Raw genomic sequence first — 25,673 nt, forward strand, 5'->3', positions numbered from 1 at the left:
GCTGAGGGTGGGCACAGGTGCCCAGATGGGACCCTCGCTCACTAGCAGGAGCAGCTGCAGCAAGTCGGGAGGTGTGAGGGCCACCAGGCAGCCAGGAGCCCAGGCTCTGGAATGTCCTCTGAGGACTTGGCTTCCCACGTGGGTGAGAAGTGGAAAGATGAGGCTGCTGCCCAGGCCCCTGCATAGGTAGGTATGTGAGCTCCCAGGAGAGGCTGAACAGCCTGCCAGACCCTGACCGGTGGGATGGTAGGGGCTGGCGGATGGGGTGGCTCGGAAAGTGGTATTTCAGACTGCAGTCGCCCACATAACCTAACGTCTCATGGTGACTAGTGTTCAGGTCAGTCCTAACCTCCGGGCTGTTCAGCACAATTTCAGTGGAAAGAAGGGGGTTCCTCAAGATGGGGGGTAGGGGGTGATGAGGACGAGATCCTCCACCTCTCTGAATCTCCTTGTCTTCATCTCTGAAACTGAATGGTAATGCCTACCTGGTAGGACTCTTTCGAAGCTTATACGAAATGCTGCTTGTCAAGTGTTTTGTTCCTGCCTGAGATGGAATAAGTGCCAAGAAAATGACAGTCAAGAAACAAGAGAACAAAAGACAATGCGTGGAGAAAGTGTGTTTCTGAGGGGAAAGATGGCGGAGGAGTAGGGGACCCTATTTCAACTGGTCCCCGGAATTGAGCTGGATATCTACCAGACCACTCTGAGCACCCACGAAACCAGCCTGAGATGTCAGAAGATCTGGATCTCTACAAACAGAATATCACAGGCAGTTGGTTTTGAGGTACGAAGCGGAGAGCTGTGATCCTGCGGGCAGATATCGGAGGATAAACGGCGGCGGGAGGGTGCCTGGCGGTGGGGATCCTACACCGCCGGTGAGTGTCAGCCTCGCGCGCTGCAGATGGAGCACAGACTCGCAGACCGGTAGCGTCGGGAAAGGACTTTAGGGCAGCCCCCGAGGTGGAGGACCAGACCGGCGGGGTCGTGTGCACGTGAACTGCAGCCCTCTGGACAGAAACCAGAGCGACGGTCGCGCGCACCCGAACTGCAGCCTCGAGTCGGAAACCCGGAGCGCCGGGTCAGGTGAACTGCAACCCCCGGGGTGGAAACCATGAGCGGCAGAGTCGCGCGCACGCGAATTGGGAGCGGCTGGCGGTTTTAGAAGCACAAAGGGCAGAGACATGCCCCGACCTGGAGGCAGGACTGGGAGCACTGCGGAGGGGTGCACAACCCAGGACGCTGCAGTTTATAGCAACACGGACAGAAACGAGACGGTGTGGCCTGGAGAGCTCACTGAAGAACAGACTGAGGTCTCTCTGCTCTGAGGCAGAGGGTTGGAAACGGTCTCTTCTGCTCTGACTCGCAGAAGAGACGTGGAAAGCCGCCAGGGAAAGGCACCAGAGAACAAAAGTCCCAAAGACTGATTCCCACTGAGCCCATCCCCCGCCACAGGGGCGCAGGGCAACTCCGCCGGAACAGGGTTGCCTGAGTAACAGCGCGGCAGGCCCCTCCCACAGAAGACAGGCTGGGAAAACAAGAGGCCAGCAACCCTAAGGTCCCTAGAAAACAGGTGCATCTTGCTTGGGTTCTGGTCAATAATTTGGACTCTATACATTCCCTCAAACACCCATCAACAGAATGACTAGGAGGAGGAGCCCCCAAAACAGAAAAGACTCAGAGATTATGACTTATGCTGCAGATTTACAAATGGATGCATATATAACCAAGATGTCGGAGATGGAATTCAGGCTAGCAATTGTGAAGACAATGGCTAGAATGGAGAAATCAATTAATGGCAACATAGAGTCTCTAAGGGCAGAAATAAAAGGTGAATTGGCAGAACTTAAAAATGCTATCAATGAGATCCAATCCAATCTAGATAATCTAACAGCTAGGGTAACTGAGACAGAAGAGAGAATAAGCGATCTGGAAGACAGTATAATAGATAAAAAGGGAAAAGAGGAGGCCAGGGAAAAACAACTCAGAATCCGTGAAAATAGAATCAGAGAAATAAGTGACACCATGAGGCATTCCAATGTCAGAATAATTGGAATCCCAGAGGGAGTGGAGAGAGAGAGGGCTAGAAGATGTATTTGAGCAAATTGTAGCTAAGAACTTCCCTAATCTGGGGAATGAAACAAACATTTGAGTCCTAGAGGCAGAGAGGGCCCTCCTAAGATCAAGGAAAACAGGCCAACACCCCGGCATGTAATAGTAAAACTTGCAAATCTTAGAACCAAGGAAACCATCTTAAGGGCAGTTAGGGGGAAGAGATTCCTTACGTACAGAGGGAGGAACATCAGAATAACGTCAGACCTATCCACAGAGACCTGGCAAGCCAGAAAGGCCTGGCAAGACATATTCAGGGTACTAAATGAAAAGAACATGCAGCCAAGAATACTCTATCCAGCAAGGCTTTCATTTAGAATGAATGGAGAGTTGCAGAGCTTCCACGACCAGCAGAAGTTGAAAGAATATGTGACCACTAAGCTGGCCCTGCAAGAAATATTAAGGGGGGTTCTATAAAAGGAGAAAGACCCCGGGCGCCTGGGTGGCTCAGTTGGTTAAGCGACTGCCTTCGGCTCAGGTCATGATCCCAGGGTCCTGGGATCGAGTCCCGCATCGGGCTCCCCGCTCAGCGGGGAGCCTGCTTCTCCCTCTGACCCTATCCCCTCTCATGCTGTTTCTCTCTCTCTCTCTCTCTCAAATAAAAAAAAAAAAAAAAAAATCTTTAAAAAAAAAAAAAAAAAAGGAGAAAGACCCCAAGAGTGATCTACAACAGAAATTTACAGGGACAATCTATAAAAACAACGTCTTCACAGGCAACATGATGACAATTAATTCATATCTTTCAATAATCATTCTCAACATGAATGGCCTAAACACTCCCATAAAACGGCACAGGGTTGCAGATTGGATAAAAAGACAGGATCCATCCATATGCTGTCTACAAGAGACTCATTTTGAACCTAAAGAGACATCCAGACTGAAAGTGAAGGGATGGAGATCCATCTTCCATGCCAGCGGACCTCAAAAGAAAGCTGGGGTAGCAATTCTTATATCAGACAAATTAGATTTTAAACTAAAGTCTGTAATAAGAGACACAGAAGGACACTATATCATTCTTAAAGGGTCTATCCAACAAGAAGATCTAACAATTGTAAATATCTATGCCCCCAATATCGGAGCAGCCATCTACATAAGCCAACTGTTAACCAAAATAAAGAGTCATATTGATAACAATACGTTAATTGTAGGAGACCTCAATACTCCACTCTCAGCAATGGACAGATCATCTAAGCAGAAAATCAACAAGGAAACAAGAGCTTTGAATGATACATTGGACCAGATGGACCTCATAGATATTTACAGAACATTCCATCCTAAACAACAGAATACTCATTCTTCTCGAGCGCACATGGAACTTTCTCCAGAATAGACCATATACTGGGTCACAAATCAGGTCTCAACCAATACCAAAAGATTGAGATTATTCCCCGCATATTCTCAGATGACAATGCTCTAAAACTGGAACTCAATCACAAGAAAAAATTTGGCAGAAATTCAAACACTTGGAAGCGAAAGACCACTCTGCTCAAGAATGTTTGGGTCAACCAAGAAATCAAAGAAGTACTTAAACAATTCATGGAAATCAATGAGAACGAAAACACATCGGTCCAAAACCTATGGGATACTTCAAAGGCGGTCCTAAGGGGAAAATACATAGCCATCCAAGCCTCACTCAAAAAAATAGAAAAATCCCGAATTCACCAACTAACTCTACACCTTAAAGAACTAGAGAAAAAGCAACAAACGACGCCTAAGCCACGCATTAGAAGAGAAATAATTAAAATTAGAGCTGAAATCAATGAATTAGAAACCAGAAACACAGTAGATCAGATCAATGAAACTAGAAGTTGGTTCTTTGAAAGAATTAATAAGATTGATAAACCACTGGCCAGACTTTTCCAAAAGAAGAGAGAAAAGACCCAAATTAATAAAATTATGAATGAAAGGGGAAAGATCACGACTAACACCAAGGAAATAGAAACAATTATTAGAAATTATTATCAACAACTATATGCCAATAAACTGAGCAATCTGGATGAAATGGAGGCCTTCCTGGAACCCTATAAGCTGCCAAGACTGAAACAGGAAGAAATTGACAACCTGAATAGGCCAATAACCAGTAACGAGATTGAAGCAGTGATCAAAAACCTCCCAAAAAACAAGAGTCCAGGGCCTGATGGATTCCCTGGGGAATTCTACCAAACATTCAAAGAAGAAATCATACCTATTCTACTGAAGCTGTTTCAAAAAATAGAAACAGAAGGAAAACTTCCAAACTCATTCTATGAGGCCAGCATTACCTTAATCCCCAAACGAGGCAAAGACCCCATCAAAAAGGAGAATTTCAGACCGATATCCCTGATGAATATGGATTCCAAAATCCTAGCTAATAGGATCCAACAATACATTAAAAGGATCATCTACCATGACCAAGTGGGATTTATCCCCAGGATGCAAGGGTGGTTCAACATTCGCAAATCAATCAATGTGATAGAACACATTAATAAGAGGAGGGAGAAGAACCATATGGTCCTCTCAATTGATGCAGAAAAAGCATTTGACAAAATACAACATCCTTTCCTGATTAAAACTCTCCAGAGTATAGGGATAGAGGGCACATTCCTCAAGCTCATAAAATCCATCTATAAAAAACCCACAGCGAATATCATCCTCAATGGGGAAAAGCTGAGAGCCTTTCCCTTAAGATCAGGAACACGTCAAGGGTGCCCACTCTCACCACTGTTGTTCAACATAGTACTAAAAGTCCTAGCAACAGCTATCAGACAACAAAAAGAAATAAAAGGTATTCAAATTGGCAAAGAAGAAGTCAAACTCTCTCTTTTCGCAGACGACATGATACTTTATGTGGAAAACCCAAAAGACTCCACCCCCAAATTACTAGAACTCATCCAGCAATTCAGTAATGTGGCAGGATACAAAATCAATGGACAGAAATCAGTTGCTTTCTTATACACTAACAACGCAACTGTAGAAAGAGAAATTAGAGAAACGATTCCATTTACAATAGCACCAAAAACCATAAGATACCTCGGAATAAACATAACCAAAGAGGTAAAGGATCTATATTCGAGGAACTACAAAACACTCATGAAAGAAATTGAAGAAGACACAAAAAGGTGGAAAAATATTCCATGCTCATGGATCGGAAGAATAAACATTGTTAAAATGTCTATGCTACCCAGAGCAATCTATACCTTCAATGCCATCCCGATCAAAATTCCAATGACATTTTTCAAAGTGCTGGAACAAACAATCCTAAAATTTGTATGGAATCAGAAAAGACCCCGAATCACCAAGGAAATGTTGAAAAAGAAAACAAAGCATCACGTTGCCTGATTTCAAGCTATATTACAAAGCAGTGATCACCAAGACAGCATGGTACTGGCACAAAAACAGACATACAGACCAATGGAACAGAATAGAGAACCCAGATATGGACCCTCAACTCTATGGTCAAATAATCTTTGACAAAGCAGGAAAAAACATGCAATGGAAAAAAGACAGTCTCTTCAATAAATGGTGCTGGGAAAATTGGACAGCCACGTGCAGAAGAATGAAACTCGACCATTCTCTAACACCACTCACAAAAATAAACTCAAAGTGGATGAAAGACCTCAATGTGAGACAGGAATCCATCCAAATCCTAGAGGAGAACATAGGCAGTAACCTCTTTGACATTGGCCACAGCAACTTCTTTCAAGATACATCTCCAAAAGCTAGTGAAACAAAAGCAAAAATGAACTTTTGGGACTTCATCAAGATAAAAAGCTTCTGCACAGCAAAGGAAACAGTCAACAAAACAAAGAGGCAACCCACACAATGGGAGAAGATATTTGCAAATGACACTACAGATAAAGGGCTGGTATCCAAGATCTATAAAGAACTTCTCAAACTCAACACCCAAAAAACAAATAAGCAAGTCAAAAAGTGGGCAGAAGATATGAAAAGACACTTCTCCGAAGAAGACATACAAATGGCTAACAGACACCTGAAAAAATGTTCATCATCATTAGCCATCAGGGAAATCCAAATCAAAACCACACTGAGATACCACCTTACACCAGTTAGAATGGCCAAAATGGACAGGGAAGGAAACAACAAATGTTGGAGAGGTTGTGGAGAAAGGGGAACCCTCTTACACTGTTGGTGGGAATGCAAGTTGGTACAGCCACTTTGGAAAACAGTGTGGAGGTGCCTCAAAAATTTAAAAATAGAGCTACTCTATGACCCAGCAATTGCACTACTGGGTATTTACCCCAAAGACACAGATGTAGTGAAAAGAAGGGCCCTATGCACCCCAATGTTCATAGCAGCAACGTCCGCAATAGCCAACCTATGGAAGGAGCCGAGATGCCCTTCAACAGATGAATGGATAAAGAAGATGTGGTCCATATATACAATGGAATATTACTCAGCCATCAGAAAAGATGAATACTCAACTTTTACATCAACATGGATGGGACTGGAGGAGATTATGCTAAGCAAAATAAGTCAAGCAGAGAAAGTCAATTATCATATGGTTTCACTTATTTGTGGAACATAAGGAATAACATGGAGGACATTAGGAGAAGGAAGGGAAAAATGGGGGGGGAATTGGAGGGAGAGATGAACCATGAGAGACTATGGACCTGAGAAACAAACAGGGTTTTAGAGGGGAGGGGGGAGGGGCGATTGGTTAGCCTGGTGATGGGTATTAAGGAGGGCACGTACTGCATGGAGCACTGGGTGTTATACAAAAACAATGGATCGTGGATCACTACATCAAAAACTAATGATGTATTGTATGGTGACTAACATAATATAATAAAATTAAAAACTACAAAAAAAAAAAAAAGTGTGTTTCTGAGCCAGCAGGTGAAAGTCAGAGTCGCTCGGGGGTGAGGAGGTCTTCCCTGTGCCTCGCCCCGCCCCCACTCTCTTCTGTCCACATCCTTTTTTCCAGCCAAAAACATTCTGGTGCTCTGGAGAGGCAGTCTGTAGTGAGTAGTGTACTGACAGCCTTATACAGACTGGGCAGGAAGCAAAATTGGGGTTTAGGAGTGTCTCACAAGAGCTAAAAGGAAACTTGGTGATTTCATGACAGATCTTTGAAGAAAAGCTACAGGGAAGAGGCATCTAGAAAGATTTAGCATCGTTAATATCAGGGCATTAAATTCAGGAATTGAACTTGACACCTAGCCTCTGAGAGCTGGCGCGGTGACAGGCACCGGGTGGGGCAAAGATAAGGAAGACATCACATGCCCCAAGTTATCACGTCCTTCAGCTGAGGAATGTCAGCCATGGCTGTGTGCCCCTGGGCAGGGTTGACCACAGCAGGGTGAGAGGAGAGGGTGGGCTGAGATGGGGTTGGGGGACCCCGGGCTGAACAGAAACCACTTGGTTCCTGCTGGGCGAGGATTGCCACCTTCTACACGTTTCCTTCTCATGTTTCCTTCAGAGCGTTCTCAGGATTCCCCTGGCTAGTCGTCTCTACTCAGTTTTCAGTACACAGCAGCTGGGTATTGGTTTGGTTTTGGTTTGGTTTGGTTTGGTTATTTTTTGTCCATGACCCTGGCCAGGCAGAGAAGGGCCTGACAGTGACGGATGGGGACCCACCCCACCATTTGGGTCCATTAGCCGAGCTATCAGGTTTACTAATATGAGAGCAGCTTCAACTCCTAATTGAATTCATCTGGAGACATTATAGGGCTGGAGCTGCCAGGAGGGCAGCAGGGCCCCTGCCCCATTGCTCCGCGATTAAACACTCAAGCCCAGTGAATGCTGCGAGTCTTTATGTGTGTAATTATGGTGTCTAGGGCCCTTGCCAGCACTCCATCAGGGACCTGGAGGTTTAAAGCCTCGCACTGTTAAACCTCTGGGGCTCCATAGAGAGCATCACTGTTCTGGGCCTCAGCTGGTGAGGCATCAAACACACAAGGATCGCTGTGGGGGGCGTGGGGGGGGATCTCCCTGCATCTCAGAGCCCTTGGCCAGGCAGACCTGTAGAGACCGTGTGCAGACTCACTGGGGCCCTCAGAGAGCCGAGTTCACTGCCCTGGGCTTCTGCCTTGCAGGGAGGGGACAAGACAAGCTCCTCAGAAGGCAGCACAGTGGACTGCCTGGATCCCGAGGAGATCTCTGAACGCACCCTATCTTGTTCTAAAGGCAGAAAATACATCTGACTCTTGGTTTCCCTCCATGTTTAGAATAGAGAGGCACATTGTGTTCTCACTAGATCACCTGCAGTAAGGGGATATACATACAGTTCACACTATGAAAGTCATTGGGGCTTCAATAATAAAAATCCATACATTAAAAAGCAACAACAGGGGCGCCTGGGTGGCTCAGTCGTTAAGCGTCTGCCTTCAGCTCAGGTCATGATCCCAGGGTCCTGGGATCAAGCCCCACATCGGGCTCCATGCTCCACAGGAAGCCTGCTTCTCGCTCTCTCACTCCCACTGCTTGTGTTCCCTCTCTCACTGTGTCTGTCTCTGTCAAATAAATAAATAAAATCTTTAAAAAAAAAAAAAAAAGGCAACACTTCCTTGAGTTTCCTGTTCCACACAACCCGGGACTGGACAGGACCCAGGCCCCATCCCAGCCATGCGGTGGCCCCTCAGGTGAGCACGGGCTCAGAGCCTAGCCCCTCAGGCAGCACTAGGCCCAGGCCCCGCAGCTTGTCAGGCTTCCAGAAATGGGTGGGCATAGGACAGGGGCTACCAGTATCCTCTCCAAGAAGGACGATACTCGGGGAGGAGTGGAGAGTGGGTGAGACCAATGGTAGGGAGGAACACCCGAAGGGCAGGATCGAGAGGCTGCTTGAGAGGGGTGAAGCTTCTCTCGTATTCCAGAGAATTCCTTTCCTATGGGGTGGCAAGTGGGTTTCCCAGCAGAATGCTTTCCCAACAGGGCTAGAGCAAAAATGCTCCCCCCTCCCCAGGGGGACATCCCTCACCATCAGTCACCTCTCTCCACAGGCTGCCTTCGCCGATGTCCCTGCTGTAAAGTGGACGCCAGCAAGTTTCCGTGGGCCATGGTCTGGCAGGTGCGCAAGGCCTGCTACCCCATCGTGGAGCACAGCTGGTTTGAAGCTTCATCATCTTCATGATCCTGCTCAGCAGTGGGTCTCTGGTAAGGGGAGGCAGGGCCCCTGCCCCAAAGCCCTCCAGATCGGTCTCCCACAATTCCAAGGCCCTGGAGCTGGAGCAGTGAGCTCCCCTGAGTCCTAGCCTGAAAGCTCCCAGCCGATGGCCAGCAGGAGAGCTGCACCCCAGCACGCGGGCTCCTCTTAGCAGCAGGGGAGGGTGGTGCTTGCGGTCCCCGTGTCCTGGCCTGCTAAACCTGGCTGCAAGTACTTCAAGCAGTGAGGGCATGCAGCCCACTTTACAGATGGGGACACTGACACTCAAAGGGCCTGAGGCAGTTGTCCACGTTTACCCAGCTTGTCAGTAGCAAAACCTACCTCTGCCCTCATTTGATCCCGAAACCCCTGGCTTTCTACCCCCGGCCTCCCAAACGCTGGCCTTCTCTGAAGGCCCCGTGCAAAGACTGCCATCCTTCTGTCCTATCAAGCCCCTTGCAAATGCTATTACTCGTTCAAAGCTCACAGCAAATCATTGTATCAGCCCTTCTCAAAATGTAATTACCTGGGGAACTTGTTAAAAGGCAGATTCTGAATCAGATCTGGGGTGGGGCCTGAGAATTCGCATTTCCAACAAGCTCCAAAGACCATACTTTAAGTAACAAGGCCTTACAGGCATAGAAATTCTGACTTAGGAGCCACTTCCTTAGCCCCTTGCTGGGTGGCCAGCTTTGTAGGACAAGGGAGGATGCTTCTGATTGCGCCATGGCTTACGCTCCCTGCACAATCTCCACTAATCTTCCCAGTGGACCAAGGCAGCTGTAGACACAGGAGGGGACTCGTCATCCCCAGCTGTCTGCTTCTTATGGATGAGGAAGTCACAGCCCAAAGACATGAAGGGGCCTGCCTGGGGTCTCAGCTAATTAGTTAAAGGGGGAAGGAGAAGCCCTCACTCCTGACTCATGGCTCCAAGTGTTTTCACTTGTTTTGCTCTTCATGTGTCATTTACTCCCTAAAAACAATCTACTGGATATCTGGGCACCTACTTAAACACCAGATTTCCCAGGAAGGTTGCCCAAACCGCTCAGTGTATGGCCCACGTGATCTGGGGTAGGGGGGTGGCCAGGCGGGCAATGGCACTAGGCCAAGGGCGAAGAGAGTCTCTGGGAACAGGGCTGCTCTGCCACCACGGGGGAGGGGAAGGAGGTGGCAGCATCCGAAGGGGCCCACTGCTGGGCACAGGGCGGCGATTGCCCCCGGCCCTAGCCTGCTCTGTACAGCTCTGGGGCACCGGCCACATCGCCCGGCAAGAGGGGGCTCGGTGCTGATTCCTCCCTCCCCTCCCCTCTTTCCTGTCCTCCTTGATGAGGACAATAGTCCCATCTGCTGTTGACAAGGTGCTTCCCTCATTACCTCCTCCGCTCCTGTCCTTCCCCATGGGCCTCCTCTCCTCATTTCTCTTCTCCATACTCCCTGCTCCTTCCTTTCTCTCTGTTCCCCTACTCCACTCACCCCAGCTGCCCCCCTCCCTCCCAGCAGGGGGCACAGATCCCGCACCAGCTGCTGGGCTCTCACCGCCCCCCCCCCCCACAGTCTCCTTCCCCAAGGGACTGAACAGGCTGGCACCAAATGTCGTCTTCCTTATGCTTTTACTTTGAGTACTTAAAAATAAAATGAGTTTTCATCTGACAAAGTAAAGTGCAAAAAAAAACAAAAACAAAAACTTGGAAATTATGGGAAGATGCAAAGAAAAAAATATCACCCATTTTCCTATCATTCAGAATCTCACTTTGAAAACATTTTGGTATACTTCCTTCCCATCTTTCTTATGCATATAATACATAAATATTACAAAACTGAAACCACATTTATGCCTTCTGTAATTTCTCAGTAAGTTCTCACAGTAAATATGCTCCTACTATCCGACTTAGCGGCTGCAGTGCGTTCCGTTACGGGAATGCACCACCATTGATGTAAATAAGCCGGGTGTTTCCTTCTAATAAGCACTGAATAGCCTATGTCCACTCCTGTGAGGACATTGGCTTCTTTCCTGTCTTGGGTCCGATTAGCAGCAGAATCCCAAGCAGGGATTCTTGGGCAGGCAGCTTGTGGAGGGCGTGCTCTGGGGTGGAGCCCGTGAGGGAGGCAGGACCAGGAGAGGAGCTAAAAGACGCAGCTCCCACGAAGTCCACCTCAGCCTGATGCTGCAGGAGCTATGGAGCATAAAGGGTGTCACAGAGCGGTCCCACCTTGAGGCAGAGGGGGCAGTCACTGGCTACGGCTGCCCCCAGACCAGGCATGTAACCTCCTCGGCATTTCTGCAGGTGGAGGCAGTTCCCCTCAGCTCAGGGAGGTCCTCAGGAAAACGGGGCATCCGCCAGCTGGTAGCAGCCAACCTCGCAGCCTCTGGGGGGGCACCAAGAACATCTAATGTCCTTAGGCTAAATTCCTGAAGGCAGAATCGGTGGGTTCCTGAAACCTTTGAGTCCTCTTGCCAAATTGGTCTCCCAAAAGACTGACCTGGTTTTCAGCCCCAGTCAGGTATGAGAGGAGCCACCTCCCCACAGCCACAGCAACCCTGGCCTTGCCCTGGTTCTTTTCTATCTTCACCAATCTCGTAAGAGAAAAAGGGCATCTTCTTTTCATTTGGGGAATTTCTTTAATTACCAGTAAGATAGAACATTCTTTTTCAGAGGTTCATGGGTAATTCTTACTTTCATTTTTTGTGAACTGCCTGTGAACATCCTTTGATGCTTTTATTTTTAAACCAAGTCGCTGTTAGGATCGCTTTGGTTTGCTGCGAAGCCCCAATTTGAGAAGGCTTCCTTTCTCCCTTGCTTTCGGCTCCCCTGCAAAGAGTAAGCCGGGCTGCATGTCCCGTTGGCTCTAGGGGGTCCTGGTTGGTATGTCACAGTGCCTCTTCCACTATCCCTCTGAGCCCCACCCCACACACATACACCCTAAACAGAGAAAACAAAATGATACAGGCAAGCTGGTACCCAAAGTCCTCCCAGGGGCTGAGGGCAGAGCTGGTGGGGTCCTTCCCTATCACTGGGCACCAGTGCTGTGGGTCCAGGCAGATGACCGTTCTTCTCCCTTTCTTTCATCCAGGCCTTTGAAGACCATCACCTTGACCAGAAGCCCACAGTGAAGGCCTTGCTGGAATATAGAGACAGGGTGTTTACATTTATCTTTGTATTCGAGATGCTACTCAAATGGGTGGCCTATGGCTTCAAAAATTACTTCACCAATGCCCAGTGCTGGCTGGACTTCCTCATTGTGAACCTGAGTGGCTCATTCGCACACATGGGGTTTGGGGTCCTCACCTCTGGTGGATGGCTGCAGCTAGCACCAAGGAAGCTGGGGCCTCACCTCATGGGCCCCTCCAAAGTCTTGAGCACTTAGCAAGGTCTCTGAGAATAGCCTGCACACTGGTGAATGGTAAGATCAGACAGTACACAATTCTGGCACCGTGGTGATGCTCAGGTGAGTCCTCAGTTCCTAGGCCTCCATCCAGAAGACCACTGACTGCCCTCTGTATTTTACATCAAAGCATGATGACACGTGAGGCTCTCAAGGGTCTCATGACCTTGCATCTGTTGACAGGGCTTCTGGACCGAGGGGAGCCGAGGACTGCACAGTCCAGAGAATCTTCCCACCTGCTGATTCAGTGGTCCTCAGCCCTGGCTATAATTTAGAATCACTTGGGGAGCTCTGAAAAATACAATGAACCAACACTGCTACTCCCAGAGATTCAGATCTCTCTGGTCCTGGGTGGAGCCCAGGCATCAGTATCTTATAAAAGCTCCTAGGCATTGTCCAATATGTGTGCAGCCAGATTGAGAATCCCTGAGCTTGCCCCACCAGCTTCTCCCCAGTGACACTAAAAGGGACAGAGAGTCCCTCTGGAGAGATGCTGAGTTGAAGCACATGTGTTCAGACTCACACTAACCTGGGGCCACTTACCACTGCACGAGGGGATTGACCAAGTGCCTCCTACATGCTAGACTGTGATTCCTCACTGCTGTGAGGAGACCATCCTCAGTGAAATCTCCTAAGAGCCTTCCTAACCCCCAAAAGCCAAGAGTGGTCAGTCTCTCCCTCATCCTACCCATGACGATCCTCTATCTCTGTCCAGGTCTTTGCCCTCTTGGCTTTGCAGGATGGCTGCCTGAGTTACTTGCTCACTGTGGCACTGCTGAGGGTCCCCACAAGCAGGGGGAGGCTCATGCTGGGTTCGTCTCTGCCTCCCACACTCCAGCAGCCACCAGGACCAAGGTCTGCACATCAGAGGTGTCAGGAAATGTGTCTGTATTCAGTGCTGGCTTCCTGACGCTGGATGGGGTCCAGCACAGAACATTCTGTCCAGCCCCCTGTGCTTGCAGTTCCCCCACAGCCAGTCTGTGTACTCAATGCTCTTCTTTCCTGACACCAACGTGCTGATAGCATCAGGACACTGTACCACAGGGATTAGCTGTGAGGCTTGAAGTCTGAGTCACAGGTGACAACTTTGTGCATATAAAATAATTATTCATAAATGAAGGAAAAGTGTTTTATTCTGGCTTCACACCCCTGTTAGGGGCACAGTCGTTCTTACCTACATATGTCTCACTCGTTTAGGTCCTGATCACCTTAAATGCTCACTCTCATTCTATCCATCCTCCTCCTAATTCTTCCTTCTGATCATCCATCCTTCCTTCCACATGTCCCTCATTCCATCTATGCAGCCATTCACCCTTCCTTTTTCCTTTCTTCTAAACATAAATTCATCTTTACTTCTTCCATCTATCCTGTCAGTCCTCTCCTTCCTTCCATCCATTCTCATTCTTCTTTCTCTCTTCTCTTCTGCCTAGCCATTCATCCTAACCTTCCTTTCATCTATCCATCAACTGGTCCTTAATCCTTCTATCTTTCTAGCTTTTGGTTCACCTTTCTGACTATTCAATCATCTAACCTTCTGTTCACTCATTCATGCACCTTTGATCGAAGCATTCTCCTAGCCATTCATTCTTCCATCTTCCCATTTTTCCTTTAACCATCCACCTATCCTTCCTTCTTTTTTAAAATATTTTATTTATCTGAGAGAGAGAGAGAGCATGTACACAAGAGGGGGGAGGGACAGAGGGAGAAGGAGAAGCAGACTCCCCACTGAGCAGGGATCCCAATTTGGGGCTCGATCCCAAGACCCCAGGATAACCTGAGCCGAAGGCAGGCCCGAAACTGACTGAGCCACCCAGATGCCCCATCCTACCTTCTTTCCACCCATCTGCCCATTCATCCCTTTTCCTTCCACTCCTCCACCTAACCAATTAACCTTCCATCCATTCTCTAATCCTTTCCATTCATTTATTCTATCCAACTCTCTTTCCATTCATCCATCAGTCATTTTACCCAGCCATCCATTCTTCTCCATTTCATCCATTCCATCCATCCACTATGCTATACTTCCATATTTTATCTTTCTTCTTTCTTTCATTATTCTTTTCAACTGCCTGTTCTATTCATCTTTGTATCTTTTAATCCATTATTCTTTTCAACCATCCTTCCATCCATCTTCCTTCTTTCTCTCCTTCCTCTCATCCATCCCCACATTCTTTTTTCTTTTCTTAAATTTATCAAATGTTTATTTATGACTACTGAATATAGGATTGTCTTATGAAATGTTCTGGAAGAGGCAGAAGCCAAGAAATAAAAACTCCCTATCTCCAGGAGTTTGTGCTATAATCTTTCAGCAGATAAGACACACAAAGAGAAATAAACCTATTATGGGGGGGGGGGGATGTGGTGAGCACTGCTGAAAATAATTAGTGTCTTAGGGACACAGAGACATGAGCCTGTGGGGGTGGAGTAGTTGGGAAGGCTTCATATAGGAAATGACATTAAATGTGGGTTTGAAAATGAGCAGGAGCATTGAAGTGCAAAGAGGACCGGGGTAGGCAGTTTTAATTAAAAGATGACCCTGAGCAAAAGTACAGACACACGTATATTTAGGGAACAATTTCATTGGGTAGAATATATGAGTGAAACATGGCTAAAAAAGCAGTCTGCAGCTACATAATATAGGCTAGGGAATCTGGAACTTAACCTGAGGGTGATAAAGCATGAGTGAAGTCTGGGAGTAAGAGACACACATGACTATAATCAAATTTGCATTGGAGAATGGATGTAATACTAGAGACCAGTTGGGAGGGTAGTAGCTGAGCAGAGGGAGTGGAGCTGGGCTTGGGTGGAGGGCTTTGATGGAGAGACCCCAGACCCTGATCGCTCCAACTATAGATTTTGCACATGAGGCAGCCTTCCCAAGGGGCTGAGCAAAAGACTGAATAGGGTCCAGCATGAAACTGGCCCCAAACCTCCCCACCCTCTGTCAGCCAGACAGCTGGGTGCCACCTGCTGGTGTCTAGAGCCCTGCTTGGATGAAGAAAGGGTTTTTTTTTTTCGATTCCAGCTCTTTGTCCTGGTGGAATAAGCCACCCATTCAGAGACTAGACATTGTTTGAGGCTCTAGCACCCAAACGCCTTCCTTTCTGAAGGTCTGGTGTACCTCCCCACTTAGCTGCCAGGATAAGCTAAGCCTGAATTCAGCCCACCAGTCATGGTGCAGTTGGGATCTTCCAGGATTGGGTCACAGTCTCCAGCAAGCTCAAGCCTATGCGTAAGGTACTACCTTGGCACCTTCAAAGATCCTGGAAGGTGTGACCATTTGTCCATGTCAATTTGTGTCCTTTACAGTCTTTGGTTCAACACTTTAAAAGAAGACCAACAGGGCATCACAACCCAGTCATTATATCTCAGCCATCTGTCAAAGCTGGATTTCATGGACCCATGGCACTCACTCTTCCTTTGACTCCCTCATTTTATACAAGGGGAAAATATGACCTGGACTAGCAGAGCACTGACCCAAAGCCACACACACACACACAAAAATCAGGGGTTGAGGGGGAACTAAACCCCACCGAGACTAGGACTCTTTGCCCTCCACTTTTCTGAGCAGATACAATTGAGACTCACTTTGCATTCTTCAAAATAGACTTTCAGCATAACCCCCACCAAGGAAAGCATCTCTCCAAGTCTCTGAAAGTCAGAGTTTCCAGGCTGTTGAAGTCTGGCTGGTGCCTCTGGAGGGGAAAAGGAAGGTTGATATAATACATTGGGAGCTTGACCACCCACACACCACAGCGTGGTGATGTGGAAGACTGAGTTTTTCTTTCCCAGAGGTTCAGAGAAGTGATGAATGAAATCTTTAATAAGGGAAAGAGACTGAACTCTCTCTAGACATTGCACTGGAGTTCAAAATAAGATGGAAGCCAGGATGATGGCTTGGACAGAGTAGGGCATGGGAGGGATTTCCTGTCTCCTTCTACCAGGACCTTCTGGAACCTAGAGTAATGCTTTTGCTCTCTGCCTGCACTCTGATCTGCCTGACAAGCCTTATAGCGAAAATCCTGCAGTATTCTGATGTGCATCTGTCAAAGCCCTTCGGACCCTCCGTGCCCTGAGGCCCCCGTGGGCTCTGTCTCGATTCAAAAGTATGCAAGTAAGACCTATCTCCAAACTGCTCTGGTCTGCAAAATTTGGTACCCCTTCCCCACTCCCATGCCCTCCATGCCCCTGAACCTGAGCTCTGGGCCTACCCCAACAGGTGGGCTCTGGGTCCTCGCTTCCCGCTGAGACTTTGGTTGTGCTGCCATGTCCTACTGCTCTGGTTTTCCTTCATGTCCCTTTCCCTTCTCGACTCAAATATCATGTCTATCAGCACTCAGACTCACACTTTCCCGCTCATAGTGAAGTGATCCCACTTCAACATCTCCTACCTCCATTTTCCCCCCTGCCAATTGTCCTTTTTGCCAAAATCTCCAGAACACCCCAAACCTTTCACTTTTCTAAGACAAGTGAGCCTTTTCTCTGACACTAAAGGTGGTGGCACCATCAGCTCAGGACCATGGCCACCATCCACTGGAATACATCCTCTCCAACAAAACGTAGTCATGGGGTCCTATGGATTCTTCCCTTTCAACCACCCCTTTCCTTGCCCATCACTGTCACCTCCACCCTGCCTTCACTGTCTTCCTCACGATGGAATGCTCCCAAGCCAGGACCTTGAATTACTGGGGGGACAAGGGACTGCTAATTTGTCCCCCTCCCCTTCTACTGAAAATGAGGTTTTGCTTTCTTCCACCATGGACTCAAAGAAGACATCCTATCTTCAAAAACAAAAGTGGACTTTAAAAATTCACTTGTACCTTCACAAACACTAGGAACTTATGATTGAAATCATTTGAAATTTGTTTTATTTTATCTCTAGGTTGCTGCTTTACAAATAAGCAAGTTTGTGAATATGGATTTCGATTTTCATTGATTCTTGACCGAGGCATACTTTGAACTATATTTTTAAAAGCCCTTTTAAAATAGCATTTAAGGAGAATAAAGCAAGGTCCTAGAAGTCTGTATGTCCCAGCACAACACACACACTCACACCGCTAAAAGAGCATGTGTGTACTGTAAGTTCATCCATTTCCTCAATCCTGGGAAAAGACCTTAAATCTGCCCAGAATGTTTAGGGAGAAGATCTAAACCCATCTTCAGCTGCCCAGTGCCTCTCAGTCTTCTGAGTTATTGCCCTAATTAATCAACTTCTCTTGCTGCTTCCAAAGGCCACTGGCTCATGAAGCAGACTAAGTGAGTGTAGACAGAAGTGGGATCCAGCATGAAGGTTTCCAGATCCTTTTGCATTTCCCCCCAGGTGGTGGTAGATGCCCTGGTGGGTGCCATCCCATCCATCATGAATGTCCTCCTCATCTGCCTCATCTTCTGGCTCATCTTCAGCATCATCGGTGTGATCTTCTTTGAGGGGAAGTTTAGGCAGTGTATCAAGAAAACCAATGGATGCTTTTCTCTTGTGCCTTTGTCTATTGTGAATAACATATCTGACTATAAAGATCAGAACCACAGTGGCAGCTTCTTCTAGGTCAACGTGAAAGTCAACTTTGATAATGTTGCAATGGGTTACCTAGCACTTCTGCAAGTGCTAAGTCTGGAGATCAACCATGTCTCTTCCTTTGGCTACTTGATAATGTGGAGGGTCTGGTGTCTTCCAGAAGTTGCTATGTAGAGACTTTGCAAGGGGTAGCAATCAGTGTGAGCTGAAGTCACTACCTATTCCTACAGACTAGCATGAGGCTAAAGGGCTTTACCCATGAAAGCAATGTCATAGTGGTACAATTAGACAAGTGTGGGCTGGCAGCATAGAATAAAGGGATGAACCTGCAGTGCAATTGTACCAGGTGATGATTTAGAATTCACTATTTGTACAAAATAGACACGATATAGCCCCCTGTTCAGTCTTCTACTGCAGATCCTCTCCTAGACAGTAACAATTGTATTCCAGGTCTATTATAATGATAGAAAATGCTGGTGGTGATGACAGGCAAACATATTCACACTCCCATTTGTTCATCCATACCTTGTCTTCATCCAATCAGGTGTTGATGCAATTGCTGATACATTTGTCATGCAGTTACCCACACCTTCCTACATCCCACTGTTTGTTCATGCATTGGTTCAACAAATAATCCCTGAGTAGCTGTGGTGGGCCAGGCGCTGTGCTTAGCCCTGGCAGATATAGAGAACTGCCTCCAGGGGGCCCATGATATATGAGAAAAACAGACAAGTGAATCAAAATGGAGTTCAGTGTAGACGATGCACTGACACTGAGTGGCCTCCGCTCCTTGTTTCCAGGCAACCTCTAAAGGCTGGATGGACACCGTGTATGCAGCTGTGGATGCCCAAGATGTGAGTCTCAGCCTGCTGTGCCTTCTGCCTCCCCCTCGGTGCATCCCACTCATATCAGTCTATTTGAAATGGACTGAAGGTGGCTTTGGTACCAGATAAGGCAGTCCCCCAACAGCCTGGCCTTATCCCTCCCTGGAGCAGTGTCCAGCTGGCCCTCTATTGAATGTTTAAGCCAACCACACCTTTTCCCCTACCAGGCACACTCCCTGGGCTTTTCAAGTTCTCCTGCTCACCATTGAGGAAAATGTCAGATAACCTCTCCAGGACTGTGTGTGAGGGCACTCCCTGGGCAGAGGCAGGAGCGGGGTGGTGGCTACAACAAGGGTATTATCATGGCAGCCGGGGGAGGAGATGGGTGCTGCTGAGGAAAGACCCTTTGCTGCTGTGGCAGAGCTGATGCCCTCCCCCGATACCTTCGGCCCACCTCTTGAGTTCACTCCCATGCTGTGCTTCTGGTTCTCTGAGACTTGACTTTCTTCAGTGCCTTGTCCACAGGGGCAACCCTCACAGATAAGTCTGGGGAGTCTGCAGATAAATGCTCCAGCTTCCCAATCCCTTAGAGGTACAATTCTGAGGTGCATTCTGCACATTTCATTGGAGAACCCCAACCTCACTTCATTAGAGCGCCAGTTGCCCCCCAGTGATGACCTGCTTATCAACAGCCACTTTGGCCTTTCTCATGCTTACCCTCCCCCTCCCTCAGTCCTGCTTCCTGACTCCTGAATAAACTACCCACCCACACCCAGGTTCTTGTCTCAGGGATGAACACAAACATACACCCACCTGCTCCCCATGCCTCACCTTGTCTGTTCACAGGTGAACTTGCAGCCCAAGTGGGAGGACAATGTGTACATGTACTTGTACTTCATCATCTTCATCATTTTTGGTGGCTTCTTCACACTCAGTCTCTTCGTTGGGGTCATAATTGACAACTTCAATCAACAGGAAAGAAAAGATAAGTGGGGCTCGGGTGTTTCCGTGAATCTTCCACTCCCTGTCCCCTGACTTCATGACTAAAGCCAACACTATTCCTAGCCCTCATGTCTGATCAGGAGCCCAGTTTTGGCCTTTAACACCAATACCCGCCTTTGCACACTGATTGCAGCCCTCACCCCTGCCTGGTGTCCTGGGGCTGCTGCTGGAAGAGCTGCATTTCTCTGTGTCAACAATATCCCCGCTTCTGTCTGGGTCCCCTTCCACTCTCCCAGAGTGCTTCGGGTCTTCCCAACTGGAACCAGGTGTGCTGGGTGTGTCTCACGTGACCCTTGGGAAACATCACCAGGGAAAGAAAGGGCTCCAGCACTTGCTGCCTCTGTCTGGAGCTCTGACCCCCAGAAGCACCAAGTCAGGAGGCCTCAGCAAGGGCCAGAGCTCCAGTGTTGGCAGAATCCCAACCCTCCTTGGGATGGGGAGGAAGACCCTTGCCTCCATGGATGCTGACTCTGATGAATAGGAACCGAATCCCAGATAACCTCTCATGTTTACATTAAAATGTTAGGGCATTAAAGGTATAAAATGCTTTCTTGTTACCCTCTATTAATCATTTCATTTAACACCCTCCATTCCTTTGAGGTAGATAAAGCACCACTTTAGACTAATGTAAGCTGAGATCCAGAAGAAAAAACAGGGTCCTATGGATAAGTCACATAGCATAGCACTGAGAGCCCAGCATTGGTTTTAGCATCATACAAACCTGGGCTTGCATTCCCAACTCAGCCACTCACTAGATGGCTGATCCTGGCAATTTCTAAAAACTCTCTGAACATCAGCTTTCTCATCCATTCAGTGGAGTTAATAACACCTACTCATAGGATTCTGGTGAGGGGAAAGTAAAAGCCTGTTCAAGAAGCACATAGTTTAGGGGCGCCTGGGTGGCTCAGTCGTTAAGCGTCTGCCTTCAGCTCAGGTCATGATCCCAGGGTCCTGGGATCGAGCCCCGCATCGGGCTCCCTGCTCAGCCAGGAGCCTGCTTCTCCCTCTCCCACTCCCCCTGCTTGTGTTCCCTCTCTTGCTGTGTCTCTCTCTGTCAAATAAATAAATAAATAAATAAAATCTTTAAAAAAAAAAAAAAAGAAGCACATAGTTTAGAGGTGCCTGGGTGGCTCAGTCGGTTAAGTGTCTGACCTCAGCTCAGGTCATGATCCTGGGGTCCTGGGATCGAGCTGCCACCTTGGGCTCCCCACTCAGTAGAGAGTCTGCTTCTCCCTCTCCCTCTGCCCCTCCCCCCTGCTTGTGTTCTCTCTCTCTTTCTTTCTCTCACTCATTCTCTCTCTCTCAAATAAATAAATAAAATATTTTAAAAAATAAAAGAAGCAACTAGTTTAAGACTGAGCTATTATACTAATAAAATTCAAAATAAATGTCAAATGGCATAGTCTTCCCACCTATAGGAAGTCCTTGGCCAGAGTTCTGGGCATAAGAATTGGGCAGCCCTTCTCTGCCCCAGAGGGGCTCAGCAAGACAGCTGTGAAGTGCTAGTCAATGTCATCAGCACCCTAGAGGGCTTTGAGACCATTCAAGCAATCCCTTCTCCCATTTTATAGATGAGGCAACTGAGTACGACCTTGCCAGGGAGTTGGCCGTGTTAGGTGATAGAATGAGATAAGCCAGGGTTGAAGTTGGGGGGGGGTACTACATTTGCTGACTCCTTGCCCAGAATTTTCAGTGTGGCCCTACCCAGTGCTCCCAACCCTCTGCCCTGCCCCACTGAGATGCCTCTCCCTGGAAGCTCTCTGTATCCACAGATTTTCTTAAAATCTCCTCTCAAATCCCAGAGATCTCAGCCCATTTCCCGAGCATTTGCAGTGAACTCAGTTACACAAACATGCTATGGAAATGGGAAGAATTCAAATTATGCCAGGAAGTGAAAGGTGGGGGGTTGAATGAAGGAGGTCTAGAGGGTCCTCAAAGAAAACCCAAAGCTAAAGGTGGAAGGCATTTTCGATGGTGGAAATTCTGGCATTGTAACAGCAGAGGGCAATGCAAATGGATCAAGAGTTCTCCAAAGACCCTTGGATAAGTCAGTAACTGTCCTTAGCTCCTCCTCTCCAGGAAGGGGTCAACGGTTTGGATCTCAAGGTCTTTGCAGCAGAAGGCCCTGAGGGAAGCTCTTGCCCCTGGCAGGAACTATGATTCCAGAAGCCCAGTGGATTTGACTAAAATGATCAGGCTGGATGCAAGGCTCAGATTTAAACTGATATTTACCTTCTCCTTAGGTTCTACTCCCAAATTCTTCCCACCCTCTGCCCATGCAGTACCTCTGGGTTCCTGCAGGAGAGAAATAAACAGGCTTTGTGCCAGAGACTCAGGCAGGGAGTCAGAGCTGGGGCTCATTCCCACCCACTCTGTCACTGGTTGTGGCACCTTGGGCAGGACGCTGCTTGATTCTGTCCTTGACATGTCTTTCTTCAGAGAAGGGAGAAGGTAGAGATGTTCTTCTTCTCCAGCATGCTCTGATTTTGGTATTCCTGGGAGTTCTTGTTGCTTTAAAAACAGTGTTGTGTGTTATCCTCTCCTGTACTTAGGGGGCCAGGACATCTTCATGACAGAGGAGCAAAAGAAGTACTACAATGCCATGAAGAAGCTGGGCCCCAAGAAACCCCAGAAGCCCATCCCATGACCCCTGGTGAGCCCCAGAGCTTCCCTGAAGCAGAATGTGTCTGGAAACCCAACTGATAGCTTATTCCAATGGTGAGTAGGGGTTGGCCAGTGCTCTCTGTGAAGGGAGAAATCTGGGTTGAATTTGGGGGTGATGTAATGAGAGTTCCCAGGCCCAAGGAATGAGAAGTCTAAAAGAAGGAAATTTGTCTTCTGGAGTGAATATATCTCCTACAGGTACTCCAAATAGACCTGTTTAGGGAAGTACTGAGTTCCCCAACCAGTTTAGGGTTCAATCACAAGATTGGGAGCAGGTTAGGCTAAATGATACTAAAGGTGGTAAAAGCCCTGAGATGAAGTGTTTGTGTGGTTATGCATCATGATCTAGGTTGCAATGAATCTACAGCCTCACCCTACATTCCACCCCATGCCTACAGTAGACAGACAGGAAATGGCCAAAACCCAAGCCCCTGGGATCCTGGTCCCCATCATGGTCATGGTAAATAGGAACCAAAAGTTATCCCATTGTTGTGTTTAAAGATTGACCAAAACTTAGAGCTACACTCCACTTCAATTCCTTTATTCACAAAAACCCTAAGAGACATGCCCTTTTATTCCCCCATGAAATGCAACACTCAAACCATACATATTATCACCTAGGTTCTTCTCAGTCCTCCACCAGAAGATGGAAAATGTCAAACCTCTAGTTGGCTTCCGTTGAGAGTGGATGAACAGGTTTGAGAGGGAGTATTGCTATGTAGGAAATGTACAATGGAACTTCTTCCAAGAATTTCTGAGCCATCAGAATGGAAATGGCACCTTGTCCATTTACATAACCTTTCTGTGGTTAAGATGCAGTATCTGTGAAGAAAATTACAGGTGCTTATGCCATTAGACCCCCTCCCACCACCACCACCACCATCAGGGCAAAGCCTAAGGACCTACAACATAGGAGAGGAATTTCCCTAGAACTAAGGAGGCATATATTCTATTGACCAAGGCATTAGGATTTCTAAATCAAGGCATGGGGTTTGTATAAGTTACTAAAAAGTTCATAAGCACATAGTCTTGAAAACATTTACGGGAGAAAAAAAATGCTATGACCTTTGGATATACTTTACTTGGAAACAGTGGTCATAAATGTATCCCTATGGTCAATTCTGATAAGAAGTGTTATAATGAGGGGTGATAGGATGTTCAGACCTCTGTAGGGAGAGAGATTTCCTTCCAAATCCCCCATCAAATCAAGATATCTGGGGTTGAGTGAGCCTTAAGGCTCAGGGAGTACCCCTCTGTCAGGCAGGAACAAGCTCAGAATTAAAAGATGCAGGTAAATGGCTGAGCCCAGCCAATCAGCATCAAGTCAGGGGAGGAGGATCCTAAGACTTACAGAGAAACAAGCAGCTGAGTCCCTGCTGGCCTTCAGTGGTGGCTGGACTGATGCTGAATCTACACTTGAACCAGAAAGTAAGGAGTCTGTGCTAGGGACATCCCTTGGCAAAATCATGACAATTGTTAGTACCTTGCCCTACACACTGCTCAATCTCTCTATAACATCTCAGATTCTCCACTTTTATCAACTAATCCCACAGGCCACCATAACTTCTTCCTTTCAAGGAGGACAATTTCACTGGGATAGGATGAGCTGCATTTCAAAAAGGGACTCTGGAGAGGACACTATCTTAATACAAAGGTAGGAACCTAATGTTGAAATTCCAGGCACTACAGTCGGAGTGGAAGTCAATGGCTGGGCAGGAAGACCTATGACAAAATCACCATTTCCCTTGATCAAGCCATAACCAAGACCTTCCAAGGTTGGCAATGGGGGAGGCTCACCACATGGATAAGGGAAGTGAGACCTCACAGCCCAACTGTGTTTCTGAGATTCATCATCCCTTTGGATGGGAAGGGGGTGTATTACTAATTAACTATCAATATTGTCCTAGCTTTAGTGGAGGAATATGGCTCTCTCCTTAATACTGTGTTCCAAGCATAGCCAACACTTTTTTCCTTTGTTCCCCTTATCATAGCCGAGGCAAGGCTGGAACGTTTAAACAAGACTTTGAAGTCTTAGGGGTCCCAAAGGGGAAATTAGCAGGGCAGGGGCCCAAGTAGCAACTGCATTTGGCTGATCTCCAGGGCCCACAAGTCTTGGCCCATCCTTGCTCCTGGCCAACATCCATATGGCAGACAACATCTTGGCACCCACCACCCAGTGGGACAAGCCTGATCATCTGCCTTCCTCAAAGTCCAGAGCCAAGAAAGAAACACAAGCAAAAAGAGAAATCCCCACTCCTCCCTAAGATTCACCTTCCCGGATCCAGCTCTCTTTTCACTAGATTATTGGCACTGGAATGCTCATCTTCTTCCCTTAGCAGTTCCAACAGGTTGAGCTGGTCACATAAGCTGAGCATTGACACAGGAGTTCTGACCCACAGGTGCATGGGTGCCATTTCCCAGCAGGGTCAACCTGGGATACACACACACACACACACACACACATACACACACACACTCACATTCCTCCTCACCACTGGCAAAGCTCAAGTTCTAAATTGTATGCTTCATCCATAGCAAAGACTACAGCTTCCACAAGACTGGGAAATTTTATTCTATAACATTCCCTGTTATAGAAATTACTAAAAGCAGGTTTCACATACTTCACTTTATAGGAAAATAATAGGCTCTAGAATATCACATCATCAGTCACCCACTTCATCATCTCTGAGAGCACTTGAGGGTTGCAAAGAAGTGAACCCTGCCCTCAGGTTAAGCCAAGAGTAGCCAGCAAGCTGCTCCATTCCCCAGCATCCAAATATCCAGGGCAAACTCAATGCCTACAACTTAGTAATGTTGTCACCTGCTCTGTTTAATTAGAAGTTGTGTGGTCATGAACGGCCCTTTATTTTTTCACCATTTTCAGTGATGAAATAGAAGTTATTAGTGGCTCTTCAATCCCCCTCCCACTCCAGAAAAGACATGGGCCAGCAGTTATGCCCAGAAGCAGACCCGCTTGGGTCTGATTCTTTGCTCTAACCCACAGGGTAGCAACCTCTCCCCACCAGGAAGCAGAAAGCAAGACCCAGCCTCTGTCACAGCCCTCCTCCCCCATGTCTGCTTTGCAGCTCCTGTG

The 25,673-nt window shown here is 47.5% G+C and overlaps 1 long non-coding RNA gene and 1 pseudogene across 1 annotated transcript in view; both read left to right on the forward strand.

Annotated features, from left to right (window-relative positions):
* The window catches only part of LOC118521678 (uncharacterized), a 217,213-nt gene that overhangs the window by 106,467 nt on the left and 85,073 nt on the right, over positions 1-25,673 (forward strand). The window lies entirely within an intron of this gene.
* Positions 1-25,673, forward strand: part of LOC118531539 (sodium channel protein type 10 subunit alpha-like) — a 53,867-nt pseudogene that overhangs the window by 22,436 nt on the left and 5,758 nt on the right.

Source organism: Halichoerus grypus, chromosome 13 (genome assembly GCF_964656455.1).
Source record: "Halichoerus grypus chromosome 13, mHalGry1.hap1.1, whole genome shotgun sequence".
NCBI lineage: Eukaryota > Metazoa > Chordata > Mammalia > Carnivora > Phocidae > Halichoerus > Halichoerus grypus.